This window comes from Odocoileus virginianus, chromosome 9, assembly GCF_023699985.2.
Source record: "Odocoileus virginianus isolate 20LAN1187 ecotype Illinois chromosome 9, Ovbor_1.2, whole genome shotgun sequence".
Lineage (NCBI taxonomy): Eukaryota > Metazoa > Chordata > Mammalia > Artiodactyla > Cervidae > Odocoileus > Odocoileus virginianus.
In genome coordinates, this window is record NC_069682.1 from 9114180 (window position 1) to 9136894 (window position 22715).

General features: G+C 43.3%; 1 protein-coding gene and 1 non-coding gene across 8 annotated transcripts in view; one reads left to right on the plus strand and one right to left on the minus strand.

The window, feature by feature from the left end:
• KIF16B (kinesin family member 16B) overlaps positions 1-22715 on the minus strand; it is a 279933-nt gene that overhangs the window by 165791 nt on the left and 91427 nt on the right. The window lies entirely within an intron of this gene.
• LOC139036890 (U6 spliceosomal RNA) lies at positions 15455-15561 on the plus strand. Its single transcript, XR_011489744.1, has one exon. It is a non-coding gene; the product is annotated as a U6 spliceosomal RNA (small nuclear RNA).

Here is a 22715-nt window from a genome sequence, read left to right on the forward strand (position 1 = left end):
GAATTCAGAAATATTGGCAATGATGGGTCACATCCTGAGAGAGATTTCTATCACGGAATTATGGACAGTTAAGTGTCTGAGTAAAAAGAAAGACTGCCTCTCCATTCCACCACTGCCAATTCTTGGCGAGGAACCTCCTTTCTGAAGCAGCCTAAACTATTTCATCATCCCAAGCCAGCCGTCCTCCAAGCTAGTGCTCTTTATGCATTCGTTGTCACCCGCAGCCGGGATGGAAGGAACAAGCCACTGTCTGCTCTATCTTGGCACAGGATGGAGGGGACATGCAGAGACGGGGCTACCCACGCAGTGTCAGGCTGCAGCTCTGCCCAGAGGGAGCATACCGATATCTCCATTTATTTTAGAGAAATCCTCAAGTCATCCCACAAAACACAACGGGAATACGCTATCCCCCCTCCAGAAAGGCAAGCTGAGCTAGGACCAATGACTGGAAGACACCAAGAATCTGGCAAAGGGCAGTTCACACAAACCAGGCCTTCATCTTGTGTCTGGCAAAGTATTCTAACAAAGAAGGAGGAGGGCAGTGTTGGGGACCAAAGAAAACCCCCAAACAGGTAAAAGCCATAACGAACAACAAGCTCAACTAACCACAGACATAAGTAGCAACACTATCACAAGGTAAACCCACGCAAACCAACATCACAGACAACAAACAAACGACGAGAGAGGCAACAGAGTCAACACCAGGGACCCTCCTGCAAACTGTGAAGAGTGAAGAGATGAGAGCAGTGTAGGGAGAGATGACCAAGAGAGAGGAAGGAAAATGGAAAATCTGTGTTAAAGGCAGACAAGAGAACAGATGACAGGGAAGCTACAGAATCAATGGAAAGACGCTGAAAGGAGGCAGCACCTAAGAGGAAAAGGTCTCTCGGAGTAAGAGGGCAAAAGGAGAAGAATTGTGTTTAAATTTTTAATTAAAGAAATACACTTTAAAATCCCACACGTTATCAAAATAAAAGGGAAGGACATTTACAAAGGAAAAAAGCATTAGGCTGGTAACAGGAATTACCCATGGCAATAGTGAATTCCAAAACCTAAGAAAGTGGCCTTCACAACTTCTCCAGGGGAGAAGATCAAGAACAAAAAAAATTCCACACCCACGTGGTCCTTCCATTTGCAGAAGTAGCAGAAGCACCAAAAAAAGACAGTCTGCAAACTCACTGCAAGATGATAAATCAGAGATGATCTAAACAAAAAAACGTAGACTGGATATGGGCAATTACAGGCTAAAATGAGCAGTGACAAGCATGGAAACCATTCAAAATCAAGACTGTTCTTATCAACTGTTGGAAGGAAGGTTATAAAAACGGTATTTGCATGTCAAAACAGAAAGGTAAATTAAACAGAATTATTAATTTAGAATATAAAACGTCCAATTAATTTAGAATATAAAACGTCCATCAACAGCAGTAAAATGAAATGGCACATGGTGGGGGCAGGGGGAATAATTACCAGAAAAAGTAGGTGCTAGAACTAAACTGAGTTCGCATAATTTAGTTCAACAAACATTCACTGGGCACCACTGTGAGCCAGGCCCCACAGTACACGAAGGGGAACCAGAAACACAATCTTCAAAGAGAGTGACTATGAGACTGAACTGCCGAAATCCTAGAAAAAAAAGTTTACGGTGGTTTAAAAACAAAAACAAAAACAAAACAGGAAAACTTCTACCTTTCAGGAAAGGAAGTTTTATAACTGATATACTGCAGGAGGCTCGGCCATGGTACAAGAAAAGCAGACAGAAATGTTTTAAAATTCTAAATGCAATCCCATCTACTTTCATATTAATCTGTGGTCAAGTTCACTTGTATTTGAGTTTTGACCTCTTTCTACTTTACAGCCTTTTACTGGTTTAGACCATAAAGGAAATAAATATGAAGGCAGGAGAGACACTGACACCCCCACACACACCTTGGGGTCAGTGTCTGTACAGGCTAGGACCAGCACCACAGCATAAACGCTTTAGGAGCAAGCCCCAGCTCTACCACCCAATGCTGGCACACACGGCTCAGACACCCATCAGGTTTCCCCCAGTGAAAACACCCAACATCAGGTGACTGGCTTCAAGTCGGCAGTGTCCTACTGCAGAAGCTTTCCCAGCACGAGGCAAGGGGCAGGAGAGCCAGCGGGCCAGGGGCCTGCGACCACATTTGCAAACACCTGCGCGTCAGACCTGTCCCTCTGCTCCAGCGGCCTGGTGACAGCTCCGTCGTGATTAGTGCTTTCATTCCCGCCTGGCTTTCTCAAGGGGATGTGCTGTCTCTCTCCTTGGGCTCTGCGGTCATCAGAAACAAGGAGAGCATCTCACTGGGGTTTCTAATCCCAGCACCGAACACTGCCTGATATCTGGTACAGCCTCACCCGTGACATGGGGCTGGGCTGAGCTTTAAGTGAGAAGAGACGCATGACATTTGGAAACATACAGCATTTCAGATCTACAATACGACTGACAGGAGTTCAATCCTGAAGAGACTTGAACATGCCATTCTTTGGAGAGAAACAAACAGGAAAACGGTGTGAGCGCGTTATAGCTTTCTGTTTTCCACCAAAAAACACTGCAGTTCGTTTTCAGTGACAAGTAATGTGAGGATATGAACAGTGTTGCAGGGCAGTCTGGATGGTAACAGTGTCATCTCCTGCATGCCTGCATCTTCTCAGACAGCTTTGGGTCAGTCAAAAATCATATATCCATGTTTCTTCCACATTATGTAGAAAATAAACCTGTCAGCACATACTCTGCAAGCTGCTTTCCAAGCTCACACAGAAAGAAAAATACAAATGAGAAGGACTGAAATAGAGCAAGTCAATTAGCATCTCATGTGGCTCACGTCTTCAGGGAAAACATTTCTATAATTGTAACTTCCTTATTTGGCCCTCTGATGGGAGGCATTTATAGCAGCAAATGCAAGATGCCCGCTAGACTTGAGAGACATAAAAATACATTTCCTAGAATAATGAGGAGCAAGAAAAACAACACAGCCCCTGTCGCCACTCAGAAAGTTTATGAAGCATACACAACTGCGCTTTGCTTGGTGTTTAAATTCTACTGACGGTGATTCCCAATCAATCACAAATGACCCCTAAATCCCTCTCTAAAGTTGCCTGATGACTTCTTTCTTTGGATCATTATGCCACTAGCATTAAACTGAAATAATTATCACCACGCAAAAAATAAACATAAAAGATAAAAGAAATCCTTATTTCCCAAAATATTTTAGTCAAGTTCATTTAAATCCCTATCTTGTGAACTTGGCAAACGGAAGATAAGATATGGAGGAATCATTAGAGAAACTCTGTCTCATGTTCACAGCATCCAGATTCTAGTTGTGAAGATCACACACCCAGGGCACACAAAACGTCCCCACAGATGTCTGCAGTAAGGTTTGGGAACGGCTACTATTTTATTTGCACCTTGGTTTCATTTTGCTTTAATGTTCAGTATTTTAAAATAAGCTCACAGATGATGAACCTGGAGTGAAGTTATTATATGGAGTGAAGTAAGTCAAGTACCGAATATGAACACATATACATGGAATTTAGAAAGATGGGACCAACAATCCCACATGCAGGGCAGCAAAGGAGGCACGGATGCAAAGAACAGACTTCTGGACTATATGGGAGAGGCAAGGGTGGGATGATTTCAGAGAACAGCACTGGAACATGTACATTACCACGTCTGAAACAGACGACCTGTGCAACTTCCATGCATGAAGCAGGGCAGGACAGCCAAAGCCGGGGCCCCGGAACAACACAGGGACACAGCGGGGAGGGAGGTGGGCGGGGGCGCGGGATCCGGGGACACGTGTACACCTGTGGCCGATCCGTGCTGACGGATGGCAAAAACGGCCATAATACTGCAAAGTAATTATCCCCCAATTAAAATAGTTAATACTGCCAATAAAAAAAATCCAGCTCACAAGTTTACTTATTTTAAAAGGAATACAGAGGATCTATCTGGGTTTGGGAGGAGTACGGGAATTGCCCACAACTGAATCCTCCCATTTCTCCTAAAAGCCACGAAAACCAAGTAGAAGGAACAAAGCCTCTTAGGATGCCTACTTCAAATAATGTGAGGATGTGGGGGAGCCAGTGGAGGGGATGGCACCGAAGTGCCCTCTGCGTGCAGAGGAGGGGATGCCACAGGGAAGGACGCGGCGGGCGGGGAGGGGCAGTGAGGAGCAGACCCGGCAACGTGAGACGAGACGGCGCTTACACAGGAGGACGGGGCTCCCCTGGCCTGCAGCTGCTCCGGCAGGCCTGACAAAGGCAGGGACAGCAGGCAGCAGTGGGAGGCAGACGGAGGAGGCGTGGAGGGCGACAGGAGAGCCACGAGCCAGTGCCTCGTGGCAAAGAAGCTGCTCTTTCAGGAGCAGCAGCGGAGATAGTAGGCTTTTCTGAAAAACCAGAAGGCTTCTCTAAGCCCCCTAGCCTCACAGGATCCTGATGCTAGTAAGTAGCTCAGGAAAACACAAATAATTCCAATAAGAACAGAAAAGCAAGTAAAACTGCCACATCTACTATTGAAAAACAAAATTATTTCTCAGCAGAAGAAAATTCACCAGAAAAACCCAGCTGCAATGCCAGAAGGTGGCCATAAAACATTCCAGGAATTCAAAGAAATGACTAGACAACAACAGGAAGAGAAAAGATGTACGGAACTCAGGGGGGATGAAAAAGAAAAAATAACTAAGAAATTAAGACAATTATTTGGCCCTTAAATAAAACATTCTCTTAACTTCGCTAACAGAAATACAAATCAACACTACAACAATCTATTTCATATATCAGACTGGCAAAACTTTATAGTCTACAACACACACCATTGACAGGCTGTGGAAAAAGCAAAATGGTACCCCCTCTAAGGAAAAGAACTAGATTAATTTATCCTTGACTCAAGAATTTCACTTCTCGAATTTTATCCTATGAATTCAAAGGAAAAAGTATGAGCTGATTTTCTCACACAACATATACACACACACACACACACAAATTACTCAGTTATGCCTTACAATATTGCTTACATTCCAAAAGGTTAAAGAAAAAAATGCTCAGTAATATAGAACTCTTGGGGCCAATCGACATTGTACTGGATATACAGTGTGATACACTGTTATCACAGTATACTGAATACTGTGATACAGTATATCCATGCACATAAGGATGTACTGTGCAGCTATTAAAAAAAATGAGGAAAATCTATTAAGGAGAACTAGGATACACGAATAAAATAAGATGTAGAACAATGTATATATTTTCTGGTCTTATTTTTTGTAAAAAGTGTGGAGAATAAAAACATATTCATATTTGCTTTCCAAAAGCATAAGGCATATTCATATATTCCTATTTTCCAAAAGAAAACCTTGAAAGATAAATAACTAATAAAAAGTTACTTATGGGGAAAAATAAAAGATTTATCTACATTATCTTTCTATATTAGTTTAGATTAAAGAATTGTATAAATATACTATATAATAAACACATATATGCATATATATACATTTTATTTACATATAACATATAATATGCAAATATATGTATAATTTAAATTTTCAATCCTAAAACTGAAAACAAACTGAAATAAATGAATTCCATCATTCATCAAAATGAAAACATAACCACATAAACAATTAGTCATCATTTCAAGCAAACATGTAACACAGAATTCTGACCATAAACCCTCCTTAACAGAAAGCATTCTAAGGGTAAAAGACCTACAAATTTATTTTAAATGACATTCATTAATTTTATTATTAGCTGTAATATTAGCAACGCTGTATTGAAAACAGCTTTCTAATCAAATAGTAAATAGATTAAATCAAATAAATAATGTGTCAATGGTCTTAGGAATCAAGATTTTCAGTTAAAGGTAAAGACATATAATTATGAGATCAAGCAAGTTAAACACAAAAACTATATTTACTAAGTAGTTTACAAGCCACAGCCCCTAGCAGCAAGGAGCAAGGTCCATCTCTAATGCAGTTCATCACCAACAGGAACTGAAGTCACCTAAAGAAAGGGCTGGTTTCCACTCTCGGACAGAAAAGGTTCACTATGTGCGTGGGACACCTTGTTCTGGCAGAGATAAAGTTTTCAAAGATACATAAAGTTATATAGGAACACTGGTTGAAAAACACCACAAACAAAGTTCTCTTAAAGCTGTGAGAGATTGCACATCAAAAAATAATAATAATAATGATCGTAGTTGACTAAATGCACTGCAACTAGGAAATCCCATATTCTATAATAATAGTCAACAAAAGAGAAAGCTTAGACTTCCCTGGTGGTCCAGCGGCTTCCCCGGTGGCTCAGAAGGTAAAGCATTTGCCCGCAATGCGGGAGACCCGGGTTCAATCCCTGGGTCGGGAAGATCTCCTGCAGAAGGCAATGGCAACCCACTCCAGTTTTCTTGCCTGGAAAATCCCATGGATGTAGGAGCCTGGTAGGCTACCATCCATGGGGTCGCAAAGAGTCAGACACAACTGAGCGACTTCACTTTCTTTCACTTTTCCTGGTGGACCAGTGGTTAAGACTGTACTTCCAATGCAGGGGTAGGGTTCAATCCCTGCTCAAGGAACTACGATCCCACATGCTGCATGGCCAAAAAATATATAAAAAGCCAGGTGTAGGCAAGGAAAAAGTTGGAGGTTGGGATTAACACATACACACTTCCATATATAAAACAGATAACCAATAAGAACCTACTGTATAGAACAGGGAACTACACTCAGTATTATGTAAGAACCTGCAAGGGAAAAGCATCTGAAAAAGAACATGTACATATATGGATGTGTGTGCAGCTGAATCACTGTACTGTACGCCTGAAACTAACACAACTTTGTAAATAACGACAACAAAACTTTTCTTTAGATAAAAGAAAAAGCCAGCAGGGGGCGGAGGGGGGGCTGACCTTATTTGTCATCATTTGAAACAGCTATGAAACTAACTCCTTACCTTAAAAAAATGTCAACTACAGAAAAAAAACTTATGTACTTATCCTGCCTTTTCAGAAGATCTAAATGGGCCCTGGTGATAAGGGAAAGCTCAGCTTTACAGGAAGAAGGCAATGGCACCCCACTCCAGTACTCTTGCCTGGAAAATCCCATGGACGGAGGAGCCTGGCAGGCTGCAGTCCATGTGTTTGCTGAGAGTCGGACAGGACTGAGCAAGTTCACATTCACTTTTCACTTTCATGCACTGGAGAAGGAAATGGCAACCCACTCCAATGTTCTTGCCTGGAAAATCCCAGGGATGGGGAGCCTGGTGGGCTGCCGTCTATGGGGTCGCACAGAGTCGGAAACGACTAAAGTAACTTAGCAGCAGCAGCAGCAACTTTACAGACGAACACTGGTTAGCAAAGGAGAAAGGAATGCTAAACCTAGAAGACACTCTGCAACTTCTAATGAAATCACTGATTCAGGCAAGAATTATCAACTGTTGTCAAAACCAAAAGGTAAACAGTTTATAGGAACTAAAGTGACAACGTATTTTCTTTAATTCCACTCCAGTGTCCAACAAGATTCTGCATACAATAAAAATAAAAATCCAAAAATGATTATTATTCATTTCAATTATTATTTACATGCTATTAATATTTTCATTACTTTGTCTTGGAAAAAACAAGACAAAAGGGCAGCAGGCTAAATTAAGGAGGGTGGAGCTACAAACTGCCTGCCACGACGTCCTATATATTCTTTCTTGTACAGCAGGACAAACTTATGACCTTCATCACATCTTATCTGCCAAAAGAAAGAGGGGGCATGCCTGGCTAAGTAATTCACGGTGTCTGCAAGTTTAAAACAAAACCCTTCCTCAGCAGAGTCCCCCATCTTCCCTGATCCCAAAAGAACAGTCCCCATGGGATTTCACAGAGACCCAAGAATAAGTCCTTGACAACCTCTCATATTAAATGTGTCAACCTGCTTTCTAGGGCATTTCTTACAATGTCCTTCAATACAGCTTAATGGGATGAGGCCAAAAATCAGTTCAACTGAAGCAGTTGTACTGGGAGCTAATTTGATCCAGTCCAGAGATACAATTCTGAAGGTCTGACCTGATACAGAGAAGGATTTCTAAGGATCTAGAATCCAACTCAACACACTCCATTCAGATAAAAACACAGCAGACTTGGATTTCCTCTGGGAGGCCCAGTTTGGAATACACAGCTCTCTGATGCCTAAATTCTCAAACTGACATTAATGCCGTTGCAACAGACTACTTCTCTTTCTTCAAAACAAAAATGCAAACAGAAAAGGGCTTCCAACGATCCTGCTACAAATAGCCTCGTTTTTTCTCTTATTCCAATTTAAAACACATACACATACACACAAACATACACACACGTGTGTGGGTGTGTGCTAAATCACTTCAGTCGTGTCCGTCTCTTTGTGAGCCCATAGACTGTAGCCCACTCCTCTGTCCATGGGATTATCCAGGCAAGAATACTGGAGTGGGTTGCCATGACCTCCTCCAAGGGATCTTTCTGACCCAGGGATCGAGCCCAGGTCTCCTGCATTGTAGGCAGATTCATTACTGTCTGAGCCACCAAAAAGACAAAGATAGGCACTAAAAGAGATCACTAACATCCTAACAGCTAAAATGGAACTAACCTGCCCAAATTATACAACTAGGAACTAGAGCGCCTGGAAGTGGACGGTAAGTAACCTAACCTCAGAGAGCAGGACACCCAACACTACTCTGCACTTCTCTCCGCAGCACACCCTCCTGCAGAACCGTGCGCGCTGTCCCCCCGCTGGCTCGGAAACAGTACAAAGATGGGACCTAACTCGCTTACCGAGTGGTGAGCCGAGACCACTGCGGAGAAGCCAGGGCTCAGTCAGCCGTGGGAATGCCTGCCTCACTACACAGTTCTGGGCTTCAGGAGGACAAGTGTCTATTTCTAAAGCCACAGGGTAAGAACAAGTCTGTGACCCCTGAAGATTCCAGTCATATATCAAGCAAGACACAGAATCATAAATGAGGATAATCCCCCTCTCCTCACCCTATTTCCCCAACTGTTCTCATGTACAGGCCAGTCCAAGCATGGCAAATAAAATGAGTCCTGGGTTTTATTCTTCCCAGTAACGTCTTACTCTTGCTGATAACTCTTGCTGATAAACAACCCTTTACGTTGGTACAGGTTCTGGACAACCTTTGGTCAAATTACACTTCAGGCCTGCAAGAAGGGCCTTTTTCATATGGGTACACGCATATATATACATACACACATACAAATCGTGCCAGTAACCTAATTGTTTCTAAATCTGTGTGCACTGCTGCCAAATGACAATTACACATATTGCGAAAAGGACAGAAAACTAATGTTGAAAGTGTCTGCGAGCAACATCGCAGCCCAGAAATCACAGCCACTGCTCCTTAGCCAAGAGTGAAGACTCAACCGTTGCCTTTGCTCAAATGAGTCACAGACTTGTGATTTCATGTTCTTTGCATCTGCTTTACGAGATGTCAAAAAAGGGGGAAAGGTGGGTACTGAATGCTACCTGCCCTGCAAAGCCTTCACCTGCTTCATCCATAAAAAGCCTGGCGGTGGTTTATGATCCAGTAAGAAACAGCTGAGCAGGCTGGATGTGAAAGCTGTCTAACCTACTAGTTAGGTTTTGTTTTCTACTCTAGTCTCAAGTAGAAAACAAAAAGGATGACGATCCACGCCTTGAAAAGTCTTTGTCTCGTGCAATCCTGAAGCTTCCAGCTCCTGTGTTTATAACGGTGTAAACAGGTGGCTAGTGGGAACCTGTGTACAGCACAGGGCGCTTGGCTCGGCGCTCCGTGACGCCCTAGACGGCGGGGATGGGGGACGGGAGGGAGGCTCACCAGACAGGGCACGTGTGTATACACATGGCTGATTCACTGTGTTGTACAACAGAAACCAACACAACACTGCAGAGAAAGCATACTTCCCTAAAAAAATAAACAAAAGGCCATACCACAAACAAATAAATAAAAGTGAGTGAGCCCTAGCGGCTCAGATGGTGAAGAATCTGCCCACAAATGCAAGAGATGCGGGTTCGATCCCTGGGTTGAGAAGGTCCCCTGGAGAAGGAAATGGCAGCCCACTACAGTACTTCTACCTGGAGAATTCCATGGACAGAGGACACATGACTTAGCGAGTGCACAACAACAATCTAAGGAAAAACAAAAAAGGAAGAGTAAGCCCTCTGGACTGACCCCTTTCATGGGCAAGGACCCACAACAGGGCATCAAGGTAGTCAAGGGAAGCTTCGCTGCTCAGCCACGCCTCCATCACAGTCCACGAGCCTGCATCACGGGTTCAAGATCACAGGAAAAAGGATGGATGTGAAATCCTTTTACTCTTTGGAAAAGAAAAAAAGCTGACCTGCACTACCCAAGAAAAGCACCACCCAGAGGAAAGCCCGGAACCAGTGTTTCCGGGGATGGTGGGGGGCAGTACAGAACAAGGGGTGCTAACAGGTTTGTCTTCACAATGCTCTGCTACTTCAATCCATCAAGAAATCTATTAAAGATTCTGCCACAACCCAGATCAAAACCATGTAGTTTTGCTCTGGGCCACTTTCCTGCCCAAATGCAGCTGCTGTGAGGATGGTCCAAGGAGGCAGTGACGGCTGCCAAAGATGAATGTCAATTAAAGAAAAGGACACACGAGCATGAAAAGCGGCCCAAGTGAGCAAGTCTGGCGAAGAAACATGGCAACGGAAAATTAACACGGTTGCTCCGTCTACAGAGAAAATGTCAAATGAGAAACACCTCACCTTCTCACAGTGCTCACCTCTCTCGGTTAGGTGCTTTTGCCACCTAGGTGATTGCTCATCCAACGGTTGACATAAAAAGAAGAGCGATCATTAAGAAACCAAATCCTATTAGAAGAGCCAAAACAGGAAGCCACTGCTGCAATTCATGTTCTAACAGCATTTCTGACCATCACTTCTTAATAACTGGTCTGACATGCATGGGTAACATGCGCTGTTTTTTTGTTTTTTTTTTGTTTTTTTTGTTTTTTTCAGAAAACTCTGTCTTTATGAATAAATGTGACTTAATATTCTTAAAATGGTATGCAACTGTTTGAAACATCAGACTTAAAAAATGCCAAGTTCATGCCACAATTAGATTCAGAAAATAGCTTCCATTAGGTGGAATGAAAAGTGAAGGAAGGGAGGTAGGGTTAGAAGGAAGGGAGGAGGGAGAAATTCACGTTCAAATGTGTTCATACACACACACACACCACTCCACACGCCACTAACCATGCTGCAGGAAAAGAGATTATTAGATCATTTCTGGAAAGTGCTCTGAATTCTTTGGAAGAAAGGTGTCCGTCAATAAGTAGAAGGTATCCGTTTTCTTATTATTCTAAAAGGCATTTCCATTCACTTCCAGATGAAATATAACTAATATCCAGTTTGCTTTAACAATGAAAATGAATCAAATCAGAAGTCTCTTTAGAACTTCTATTAAGCAAACACCAATTCCCTATTCACCAACTCTAATGCTTATATGATTACCACTTTTTAAACAAGTGCCTCAAGTCATGATTTCTTGCCAAACTAAATTACTATAAATTTAATTACAGGCACAGAGGTATTGCTCACTTTTGAAAATTACGCCCTCCTCACCAAGACTACCAGGAACATTTACGGATGACCTGCCCTGAGTAACATGAGAAGCACGGAACACAGCGCCTGACCTCAAGAAGCTTGCGGCTGAAGGGAGATGACACGGAGCTGGAAGAAGGAAGGAACAGATGCCTCAGCTGAAACAGCGTGGAGTCCAGAGGGGGAGCTCCTGCGCCGGACAAGGAGAGCAGGTGCTGGCTGCCGAGTCACTCAGCTGTGCCCGGCTCTCTGCGACCCTATGGACTGTGGTCCCCAGGCTCCTCTGTCCTTGGGATTCTTCGCAAGAACACTGAGTGGGTGGCCATGCCCTCCTCCAGAGGATCTTCCCTACCCAGAGATGGAACCTGCGTCTCTTATGCCTCCTGCATCGGCAGGCGGGTTCTTTGCCACCAGCGCCACCTGAGAAGCCCCATAGGAAAGCAGAGTCCAACAGAAAGAAGGAAGACTTCCTCTTCCAGACTGGCAAGAGCTCAGTCAATGGGAGACTGTCACAACCCAGCCCACCAAAAGCCAGGACACTAATCTGTCTCTGAAAGAGTTACCCGGACTTCATGGTGGCACAACGGATAAGAATCCTCCTGCCAACACAGGCGACACAGGTTGGATCCCTGGTCCGGGAAGATCCCACGTTATCTTGGAGCAACTCAGGCCAAGTGCCACAACTACTGAACCTGTGCCCGAGAGCATGCGTTCCACAAGAGAAGCCACCTCAACGAGAAGCCCATGCACCACAGTAACAAGCAGCTCCGCTCACCGCAACTGAAGACCCAGCGCAGCCAAAAATGGTTAACCAATCAAAAAATTTCTTTGCTGATCCCAATAAACTCATTTTTGCTGGAGAAATAACTGGCAGCCTATTTGTTTTAGGTCAAGAACTAAAACAGAAAAACTACCCACCAACATCATCTCTAACCACCACTGTGGCTGGGCTGGGTGTCAGGCACTCTCCAAAGAATCTTCCTGAAAGTCCAGACCTCCCTTCAGAAAGTTCTAAACTGATTTCTAAAATGGATCTGCATTCCAGGGAAGCTGCGCTAAAAGCACAGCGCACTCTGCTGGCTCTTGAGTACGCTGTCACCTACCCCTGGGATGCACAGTCATCACTGCCACCTCGGAAGACTCTACTGTAACAGAACTCAGTCTGTGCCTTTGGTTGGAGCGTGTGGAGGTGGTGTGGAGGCTGCTTTCATCCTAAGCCAAGCCGCCACCAAAGTGCTTAGATTTGTTGAAATTATTCCGACTCTTTCAAAATCAGCAGGTTGTCACTTATCCCTGCTACCTGGGCCTGGCTCCTCACAGCTCCTATCCCACTTCTAATTTGGTTTTTCCTAATCTCCTGTGGGCTGGGAAACTCAGAAATCCTTCTTAAGATTAGTGTGCACTGAAGGGTCTCTCGCTTAAGTTTCCAACACATTTCAAATCCTTTCTTGCCTTTCTCTGCCTTCTGACCTGTGCTCAAAGGCCCCCCATTTCAGTGCTCAGCTATTTCCTAGGTAGCTATCAAACTCACCTGTCTCAGTCTCACCTTTCCACTCACAAACGCCTGATTTAAAAGAACAGTAAGTATGAAAATGCAGAAAATGAAGAGCAGTACTGGGTGGCGGGAGAGGGGGAGGACCCATATCTAAATAATGGAAATTTCACCTAGTTTTTGCTACTGATTCAGACAAAATGAGACAGAAGCAGCCAATACCTACACATCTCATGGTAATATGCTTTTAAGATAAATAGAATTTGCCACAAAGAAGTACAAATGAAAATTAAATGCAGGTTGGCTTCAAGTAGCAAAAATAATCTAAAATTTCTCAACTCCAGGATTGGGAAGAAAATAGAGCATATGGTTTAAGCTTTAATAAGAATACTTTGAGTCCCACAGACACTCCAGCTACCCTTCACCTGCAAAAGCCATGAACATCCCAAGCATGACACCTCTATTCCACCAAGAGATACATCAAAATGAAGAAAGAGCAACCAGTGGTCAAATGCACTGATGAGAAGCAATAAAGATCAGAAAAAGCATTGGGTTTAACCTAAATATAGCCTAGACACAGGGAGAAAGTGGACCTTGAAAAGACAGTATAATAATAATTCAAAAAAATAATAAATCAATAATCTGAAATTAAATCCCCAAGTCATGGAAACTTTTAAAACAAACATTCTCCTAAATATCTATTATGACAATGAAGAAAATAAAACTGTAATTAAAAACCTATACAAAAATATAACATTACATAGGAAAACACAGAGGATACTGTCAAATTTATACCCAAAGGAAAATGTATAGCCTTATATGACTCCATTTTTCTACAGAAAACATAAAATAATCAAAAATTTTTAAATATCAAAAAAAGAATAAGGAAATAAGACATCAGCAGAAATTAATACTTGAAAACAAAGATAAACACAAGACTTGAAGGTACATATAGAGGAATAAAAGAAAGGCAAAGCTTTAATACAACTAACAACAGAGGGAAAATATAAATATGCAAAATTAACAAAGAGAAAGATGAAGAATCTGCATCTTCTGGGTAGTTTTCCAACCTTTTTCTTCTTTAACTCACTCTGACTAAGGAACCCAAAGCTTATGAAACTCACTGGTTCCTCCTTCCATGGAAAAATAAAAAAATAGGAAAGAAATGAAATCATGTCACCTCTGCTTAAAATACAGGCCCATTTTATCCATCACTATACCTAAAAAGATTTAACAAACATAATAAAGTATATTGATCATAGTGAACCCAATCTTAAAGAAATTTATCATTTATACATTTTAAAAAACCCAAAGAATATCAATGATTGAAAACCACTATCCAACTCAAGCCAAACTGAGGACCCTGACCGACAACAGAGCTCTGCCTAAAAATCACAGCCCTCACGGAGTACTGACCAGTAATTTCCAATTCATCCACATAAGGACCAAGTTCTGGGGACCTAGTAAGTTACTAACAAGGAACTGTCAGGTGTGAAAACAAAAACTCACAGAATTGTTGACCCATAGAACTGTGATCCCATAGAATTGTGGACCATATGACCAGAATAATTACAAAGACATGGATTCTTTAGTAAGCTTCTGGCCTCCTAAAACAAAGGGGGGGGTGTCTGAGAATTACTTGTCCAAAAGCAGAAAATCCAGACTGGAAGTTTTCTAAGGAGGGAACCTTCCAGAAGACACTGAGCGTGGCTACTTACGGGGATCCATGTTCAGACCTCGGAGTTCTGCATATGTGGTTCTCTAAGACTGGCGTGCCTGAGAAAGTGACTGCAGTACACCCCTCCGTGACTCCCCTCTTCTGTCCCACCTCCTATCACAACTCTCCTTCCCTTTCATACCAGCAAGACACACCTGGTACCCACCCTGACTTCTCTACGGTGCACTCATTCTCAACATTTGGTTTAAATCTAAGCCTCCACAATCAGGCCAACTCCCTACCTTTCTCTTCTGGCACGTATTTCTGCTCTGGGCAAACCTGATGACAGGCTCTGGGTATTCGGTCCTGTGCTGGGATGCTCTGGATTCAGATATGCCAGAGAGTCTTGACAACAAGGAAAGCAGATGGGTGGGACATGTTGAAGACAGTCTACTTATTTCACGGTGGCAAAGGCACTCCTCCCCCCACCTCTCCCCTCTAACGACCTTAGAACTGGGAAATGGAAGTGATGGAGATGCCAGAGAAATAGATATTAACATACCTGTTTGAACTGAAGAATGAAGGCAGATAGTTTTAAACTAAAAGCCTATATTTTCTCACTGGAATGAAAATAATTCTACAGCTCCATTACATGCACGCACACAGGGACAAAGCTACATTTAAAGTCAATAATATAGAAATGCAGTGCTCGCTTCGGCAGCACATATACTAAAATTGGAACGATACAGAGAAGATTAGCATGGCCCCTGCGCAAGGATGACACGCAAATTCATGAAGCATTCCATATTTAAAAAAAAGAAAGAAAGAAATGCATTCTCAGCCTTCCAGTGTATATGGAATTTTAAAAGTGTCTTTTAAGTTGAAAACACAACAGGTGTTACTGACAGACATCTGACACGTCGGGGTAAAGTCTTTTTGGTAAACTTCCCAGAAACTGAGAAAGTGTATGCTTCCAGTAACTGAGTAACAAAGGACTCGTGGAAGTTGGGGGGTCTCCCATTCTTAACCTTCAACAAAACAGGAGGACCGGGTCTCAGCTGGTCACCACACAGAGTGTTAAAGATTTTCGGCAAGAGATCATCACATGACTTTTTGCTCCTCTCCGGACACCACTCTGAAGAATGAATGGCCGTGGCTGAAGGAGCCCTCCTCCACGACCACCAGCTCATATAAATATAAGTGAAAAGATCCAGCAAGGGGAAATCTGTGCCCCCGGACAATGTCCCTGTGAACAGCCATCTACCTGAAGGGAATGTCCCACACATTTTATTAAACGACATGTCTCTGAAAGCACTTCTAATGTTTAACAGTCAGTTATCAAGATGCACACTTCTGAACTTCCCTGGTGGTCCTATGGTCAAGAACCCGCCTGCCAATGCAGGGCCCACCGTTCAGTCCCCGGTCTGGGATGACTCCACGTGCTGGGCAGCAACCAGGCCCGTGAGCCCAGCTGCTGAGCCAGCGCGCGAGAGTCCAGGCTCCACAGAGGAGCCGCCCCAGCGGGAAACCCTCCGACCACGGCAGGGCGCAGCCCCACCCGCCACAACCAGAGAAGCCACAAAACCCAGAACAGAAAACAAACGAATCTTACCAAAGTTTTAAAAATGTATACTCCTACTGCTTTGATCAAGTATGTACCACAAATAAGTATGATGGCACTCACTCTGGAAGAAATCTTCTTAATAATCACAGCCTCATGGTTATCGGAAATAGTCTTAATTACATTTAAATTTATTTGCATGATTTTATTACAAGGGATTATGATAAGATGATCAAAGGAAAACATCCAAGCACAAAAAAATATATTAAACTAGGGAACACTTCTGTAGGGCAAACTGGAGACACAAGTTCAAGGAGAAAAGAGAACAGTGTAAAATTTCCGACAGTAAATAAATTTCATTTATTTTTGCATGGATGGTGGTGGGTTTTGAATCCCTATGGTTTTACATTTCACTGGATTCATGTAAAGGAGTGATTATTTTTTAAAATGTCAATATTTGAAATCCACCAAAAATGACACCTTGTGCAGATGTTAAATACATAACAAAACATAGACACCAAATTACAAATGTTTAAGGAATGCAGAGCTCTGAAAACTTCTTGGGCAGGTGAGCACGTGCAGAGTCCGAAGGCCCCTGCCCTCCAGTTCCCAGCACGGCTGTGACAGGCAAGCCCGCCAGGCTCCAGCGGTTCCTCTCTGGCGCCCCGCTCCCTGCTGGTGCGTTCTTCAAATAAACCGGTCTCTGAAATTCTTTGCTTACTCTCACACCTGTTTCCCAACTGCCTGCCACAATGGCAAACAACAGTCATGCAAAAAGTGTCGATTTTCAAAATGATATCAAATTACATTTGCCAAAGCTCTGACAGCACTTCCTTACTCTTTGAGAACTTGTTCCAGCCGACTATTTATCAGCCACAGGAGAGCACATGGGCTGAATTTCAGACTAGATGGAGAGAGGCCAGGAGATGAGTTCTTCGCCACCATGAGTTCCAGGACTGACCTTTGATAAACCCTCATGCCCGTTCCCATCCATTTAAAAATAAATGTGGAAGAGACCAGGACTCTGACCCTGCTGCAGAAGCGGCCTCAAGAAAATGAATACATGCCTGCAAAAGCATTTGCAGCTCCAAGAAGAAAGAAATGCTCAACAATGCTCAACACTGGGACAAGAAACGATTTTCAGCTATCATTTATTCTAGTGTATTCTCTGCCCCGAGATAAAACTAGAACCAACCGATTCCACGCAGAGCTGCAGGCTGCACTCGTATTTAACCACCACGAGTGCAAAGTCTAGAGGTTCAGAATAGAAACGATTCTTACAACTCCACAACCTCTCTCGACATGGGAAGCGGTCAGACAACCCCAGCCCATCCCTCAGCCTCTGCCCTCCTGTGACGCCTTCCACACACCTCTGAAGTGCTACGGGTGGCTATTCCAGTGAGCCCCTGCATTATTTATTTTAAATCATTTTAAAATGTGTTAATTTAAAACATGTGGCCACCTGCCTGTACACACACATTCATTCCTATCCAGGGCATGCACGTGTATACAAAGTCTCTACATGAATTATTTTAACTGATTCAACAACCAAAGATGAAAGAAAAAATCACTACTAAGACTTCCAGTAAGTGTCCAACACGTCCACATTTCCAGTGCAGAACATTTATTTCATCCCATCACATACTCAGGTCTACACAGCCAAGGCTGAGCATAGCAGGAGTCTTAGTGAGACAATGAAATCATTCCTCCTGTACTTCTCTTCCCTTTTTCCCTTAAACTTCAGAAATGTGTAAGAAAATCAGAATGATGGAAGCTCAGTGGCAGTGGAAACCAAGTCTGTCTTGCTCCACGTTGTGAAATAGACCATACGACAGGGACCCAGATGTAGAGCATGAGGTTTCACTATCACACAACCCAAGTGTGTAGGGCAGGTAGGCAACATAGCAGTTTAAGGCAAGTTTGCTTAGTTTATACTAATAAAATTATTTTTTCCAGCTTTATTGAGATATTACTGACATACATGTAGGTTTAATGTGTACAATGTGATGATTTGACACCCACACTTATTGCAAAACAATTACCCAATAAAGTTAGTTAACACGTCTATCACCTCAGAGTCACTTTCCTGTGAGTGTGTGTGTGTGTGTGTGTGTGTGTGTAGTGATGACACTCAAGATCTATTACTCTCTTACCAACCTGCAAGTACGTGATACTGTATTAACTACAGTCACCACGCTGCACGTTAGATCCTAGAACTGAGTCACCTTATAACTGGAAGCCTGCCCTTTGACCAGCATCTCCCCATTCCCTCCACCCTTCCCCCAGCTCCTGGTAAGCACCGTTTTACTCTCAATTTCTATGAGTTCAGCATTTTTAATTCCACATGTGAGATCATACAGTGTTTGTTATTCTGTCTCACTGATTTCACTCAGCATAACGCCCTCAAGGTCCATCACCTTATGCAAAAGGCAGACTTCCCTCTTTTTAATGGCTGGATAATATTCCATTATATAGATATCTATCTCACATCTTCTTTATTCATTCATCCATAAATGGACACTTAGATTACTTCCATATCTTGGCTCTTTAAATGATGCTGCAGTGATGTGGGTGCAGATATCTCTTCCAGACAGTGATTTTATTTCCTTCAGATATAGTCCCAGAACTGGAACTGCTGGATCATATGGTAGTTCTATTTTCAATTTTTGAGGAACCTTCAAACTGTTTTCCATAGTGGCTACACCAATTTACACTCTCATCAAAAGTGCAAAATGGTTCCCTTTTCTCCACATCCTCACCAACACTTGTTATCTTTTTGATAAGAGCCGTTCTGACAGGTATGAGGTGGTAATGACAGGTATGATTAGCGATGTTGAGCTTCTTTTCTTGTACCTGTGGGCATCTGTGTGTCTTCTTTGGAAAAAATGTCTATTCAGGTCCTCTGTCCATTTTTTAACCAGATCATTTGTTTTTAACTCCTATCAGATAGCTGGTTTGCAATTATTTTCTCCCATCTGTAGGTTGCCTTTTCATAAAAACTTCTAGACATTGGTCTCAGCACTGAATTTTTGGAAATGATACACCAAAAGTTCAAGCATAAAAGCAAAAATAAACAAGTGAGACACCTTAAGTTTAAACATTGACAGTTTAAGGTGTCCCACTTGTTTATTTTTGCTTTTATTGCTTGCACTTTTGGTGTATCACTTCCAAAAATTCAGTGCCAAGACCAATGTCTAGAAGTTTTTTCCCTCTGTTTCCCTATAAAAATATTACAATAATAATCTTACATTTAAGACTTTAATTTCAAGTCTACTTTTGTGAGTGGTAAAAGATGGCATTTAATTTTATTCTTTAATGTCCAGTTTCCCTAGCACCACTTTTATTGAAGACACCATCCTTTCCCCATTCAATATTCTTGGCTCCCTCATCAAACATCAGTTGATCAAATAGACATGAGCTTATTTCTGAGCGCTCACTTTTGTTCCATTGGTCTGTATGTTTGTTTATACGCCAGGGTCATAGTGTTTGATTACTACAATTTTGTAACAAAAATACAAATTATTACAATGGGCAAAACATGACTAAGATGAGGGCCTGAACAAGAATCCCACCCTGGGATTAATTTCAAAACAGAAAAAGAGCTAACTTCTGGTTTCTAGCTCACCATGCAGGGAGTTTAGAAGCTATAACAGCCTAACAATAAGTAAAAAACTGGGGGGAGGGGGAGGCCCTGAAAAGCCAACAACTTTTCTTAGATCCATCAGAGAAATGAGGTCACAGGGCAAACTGCTATCCTTACGACTGGAGAGACAGTCAGACACAGACGATTATATCTCACTGGAGCAGAAGCCCAGGAGAAGGTGCCACGCTACGAAAACCTAACTGGTAATCTGACAAAATGGTGGAGGCTCAGAGTGGACAGCTCTGCGGGTTAAAAGCTCCAGGAAGCCTCAGCCACTGGTTGGGAAGGTCCCAAAACCTCTGTGAGATAATTTCCCAGAGCTCCCCCAGATCCTCATAGAGTATATCAGAGAAAAAGTCCCTCCTGCTTTCAGAAGAAGGTGGGGAAAGCAGTCATTTTTACATATGCCAAAGCCCTTGGTTCTTCTTACCAAGGAGAAAACATTTTGTGGGAGTCTAACCTTCCTGGAGGGCTTCGGGGTGGCTCGGCAGTAAAGAATCCACCTGCAATGCAGGAGACACAGACTCAAGCCCTGGGTCTGGAAGATCCCCTGCAGAAGGAAATGGCAACCCGCTCCAGTAGGCTTGCCTGGGAAATCCCAAGGACAGAGGAGCCTGGCGGGCTACACAGTCACAAAGAGTGATTACAAAAAAGAGTTGGACATGACTTAGTGACTAAACAAGAACAACAAACTTGCCTGGGGGAAGAGAAACACACAACTCCAGCCCGCTCCAGCCACACCTAAGGGGACATGGGACATGGAGAGGCACTGTGAGGGTCACAGTCCAGAGGCACCGGCCGTGGAGGCATCCTTCACCAAAATGAACTCCAAACAGATCACAGATCTAAAAGTAAAACTCCCAGAAGATAAAATGGGAGAAACCCTAGATGACCTCTGCCGTGGTGATAACTTTTCAGACACACCACCAAAGGCAACAGCAATGAAAGAAACTATCGCCAAGTCGGACTTCATTAAAATTCAAAACTTCTGCTCTGCGAAAGACAGCGTCAAGAGAATCAGAGGGTCAGCCACAACTGGGGAAAAACGTCTGCACTCTTGGTGTTGTATATTCTAGGGTCTTTGACACGTGTCCCATGACAGAACATCTTCACTGCCCTAAAATGATGCTTATCAAGATTAAGTAATTGGCCAAATTCACAAGTGGCCAAGCCATGGTTCAATCCCAAACTCACAGGCTCAGAGTAGATGCTCTAAACCACCAAGCTCTACCAAGTGGGAGCTGGGGGATAACGTGACTCTAGTGTGCTACAAGCTCTGGTACAGAAGTAAAGAGCCGAACCCAATCTCTAGAATGGAGGGAGTCTTTACACTCTGGGGAAACCCTTCCTGAATCCCATCATGTGACGTGCACCACAGTATCACCAACATTCCCATGACAACATCACGTCATGTGCTCCTGATGCACTGTGAAGAGTCAGAATCCCTCAGTGGGCTGGTCAATCCACTGACCCTGCATTCGGCCCTGCTGACCTATTCCATGTGCCATCAATGCACTAATGCCCTCTCTAAGGACTGGCCAAGTCAGGATCTCAGCACCTCGTTCCTTGAACTAAACAGGTTTCGGCGGCCAACCTCAGAACCTGCCCACAACTGAGGGTCAGTATCTGACGGACAGAGAGGAGTCCAGGTTCTGAGAAATGGTACATCACTCATTTTGGGGAACATAACTATCTTCTAATATTGAATACAACAGAGTTTCGACGGAAAACTTTTCACTATTTTAATAGCGAAACACCAAAAGGCAACATAAAAAGAATAAAAAAAAGCACTTTTGTTCTAAGGAATCCATTTAGGCTACAAGGTTTTCATAAAGTCTGGACACAAAACTGAAAAAGGCCATTTGGCTTGAGGCCAAGCAGCCATTCTCAGAACAAAGTGAGTGTGAAGTGCACAGCCCTCCTCAGAGCCACAGACACAGGAGCACAAGGCTCTCCCAAAGGCCTATAAACAAGCCTGGTTAATTCTTTTCACCCAGAACTGCCCAGATTTATTTGAACAAGAGCTTTTGCTGTCCACCCACGCCCCCTCCACCCCCACAAGGCACCGTATTAACACTGCAACAGCCCATCAACAAACAGCTCTGAGCGCCTGCCTTGTAGCACAAGCTCAACTACGGGCTAGAACTAGAAGCGCACCCAAGTGTCCTGCTGAGGACACCTGTTATAACTGCAGGTAGATATCACTAACCAAGTATCAGGGACCCGAAGAAGATGCACAGGGTCAGAGAAGACACCGCGGGAAACACTCCTGGTGGAAGGGCACTGGACAGCCAGACTATTATTTTCTGACCTAAAGCCACTGACTCCCTGGGTTTGGGTGCCAGACGCCCCAGTCGGGGCACAGGAAGGGTGGAAAAGACCGGCTCTCCGGCCCCGTCCATTTCAAATATTCTACGCCATTAATTCAATGTGAAATGAGAGAAACGGGTAAGAAATTTCAATATACTACTTAGACACTTCAAAAGACACACTGATGGCTCAGATAATGAAACTAAACTGGAAATGTCTCCAGAATGTACATTGAGAATTTAAATGAGCTCTGAATATGTTTCCTGAAGCAATGATGAAACTGTGAGAGCTTTGGTGGCGGGGCGGGGGGGGGGGGTTTGAGTTCACCGTGACCTGATACACACTCTTTCTCCAGCATGGGACCCCTATCCCCCCCACCCCCCCTGCTCCAAGCCCATTCAGTTTCCCTGGAAGCCCCAATATCCCAGAGTAACGGCTTCATCTGAGCCCCG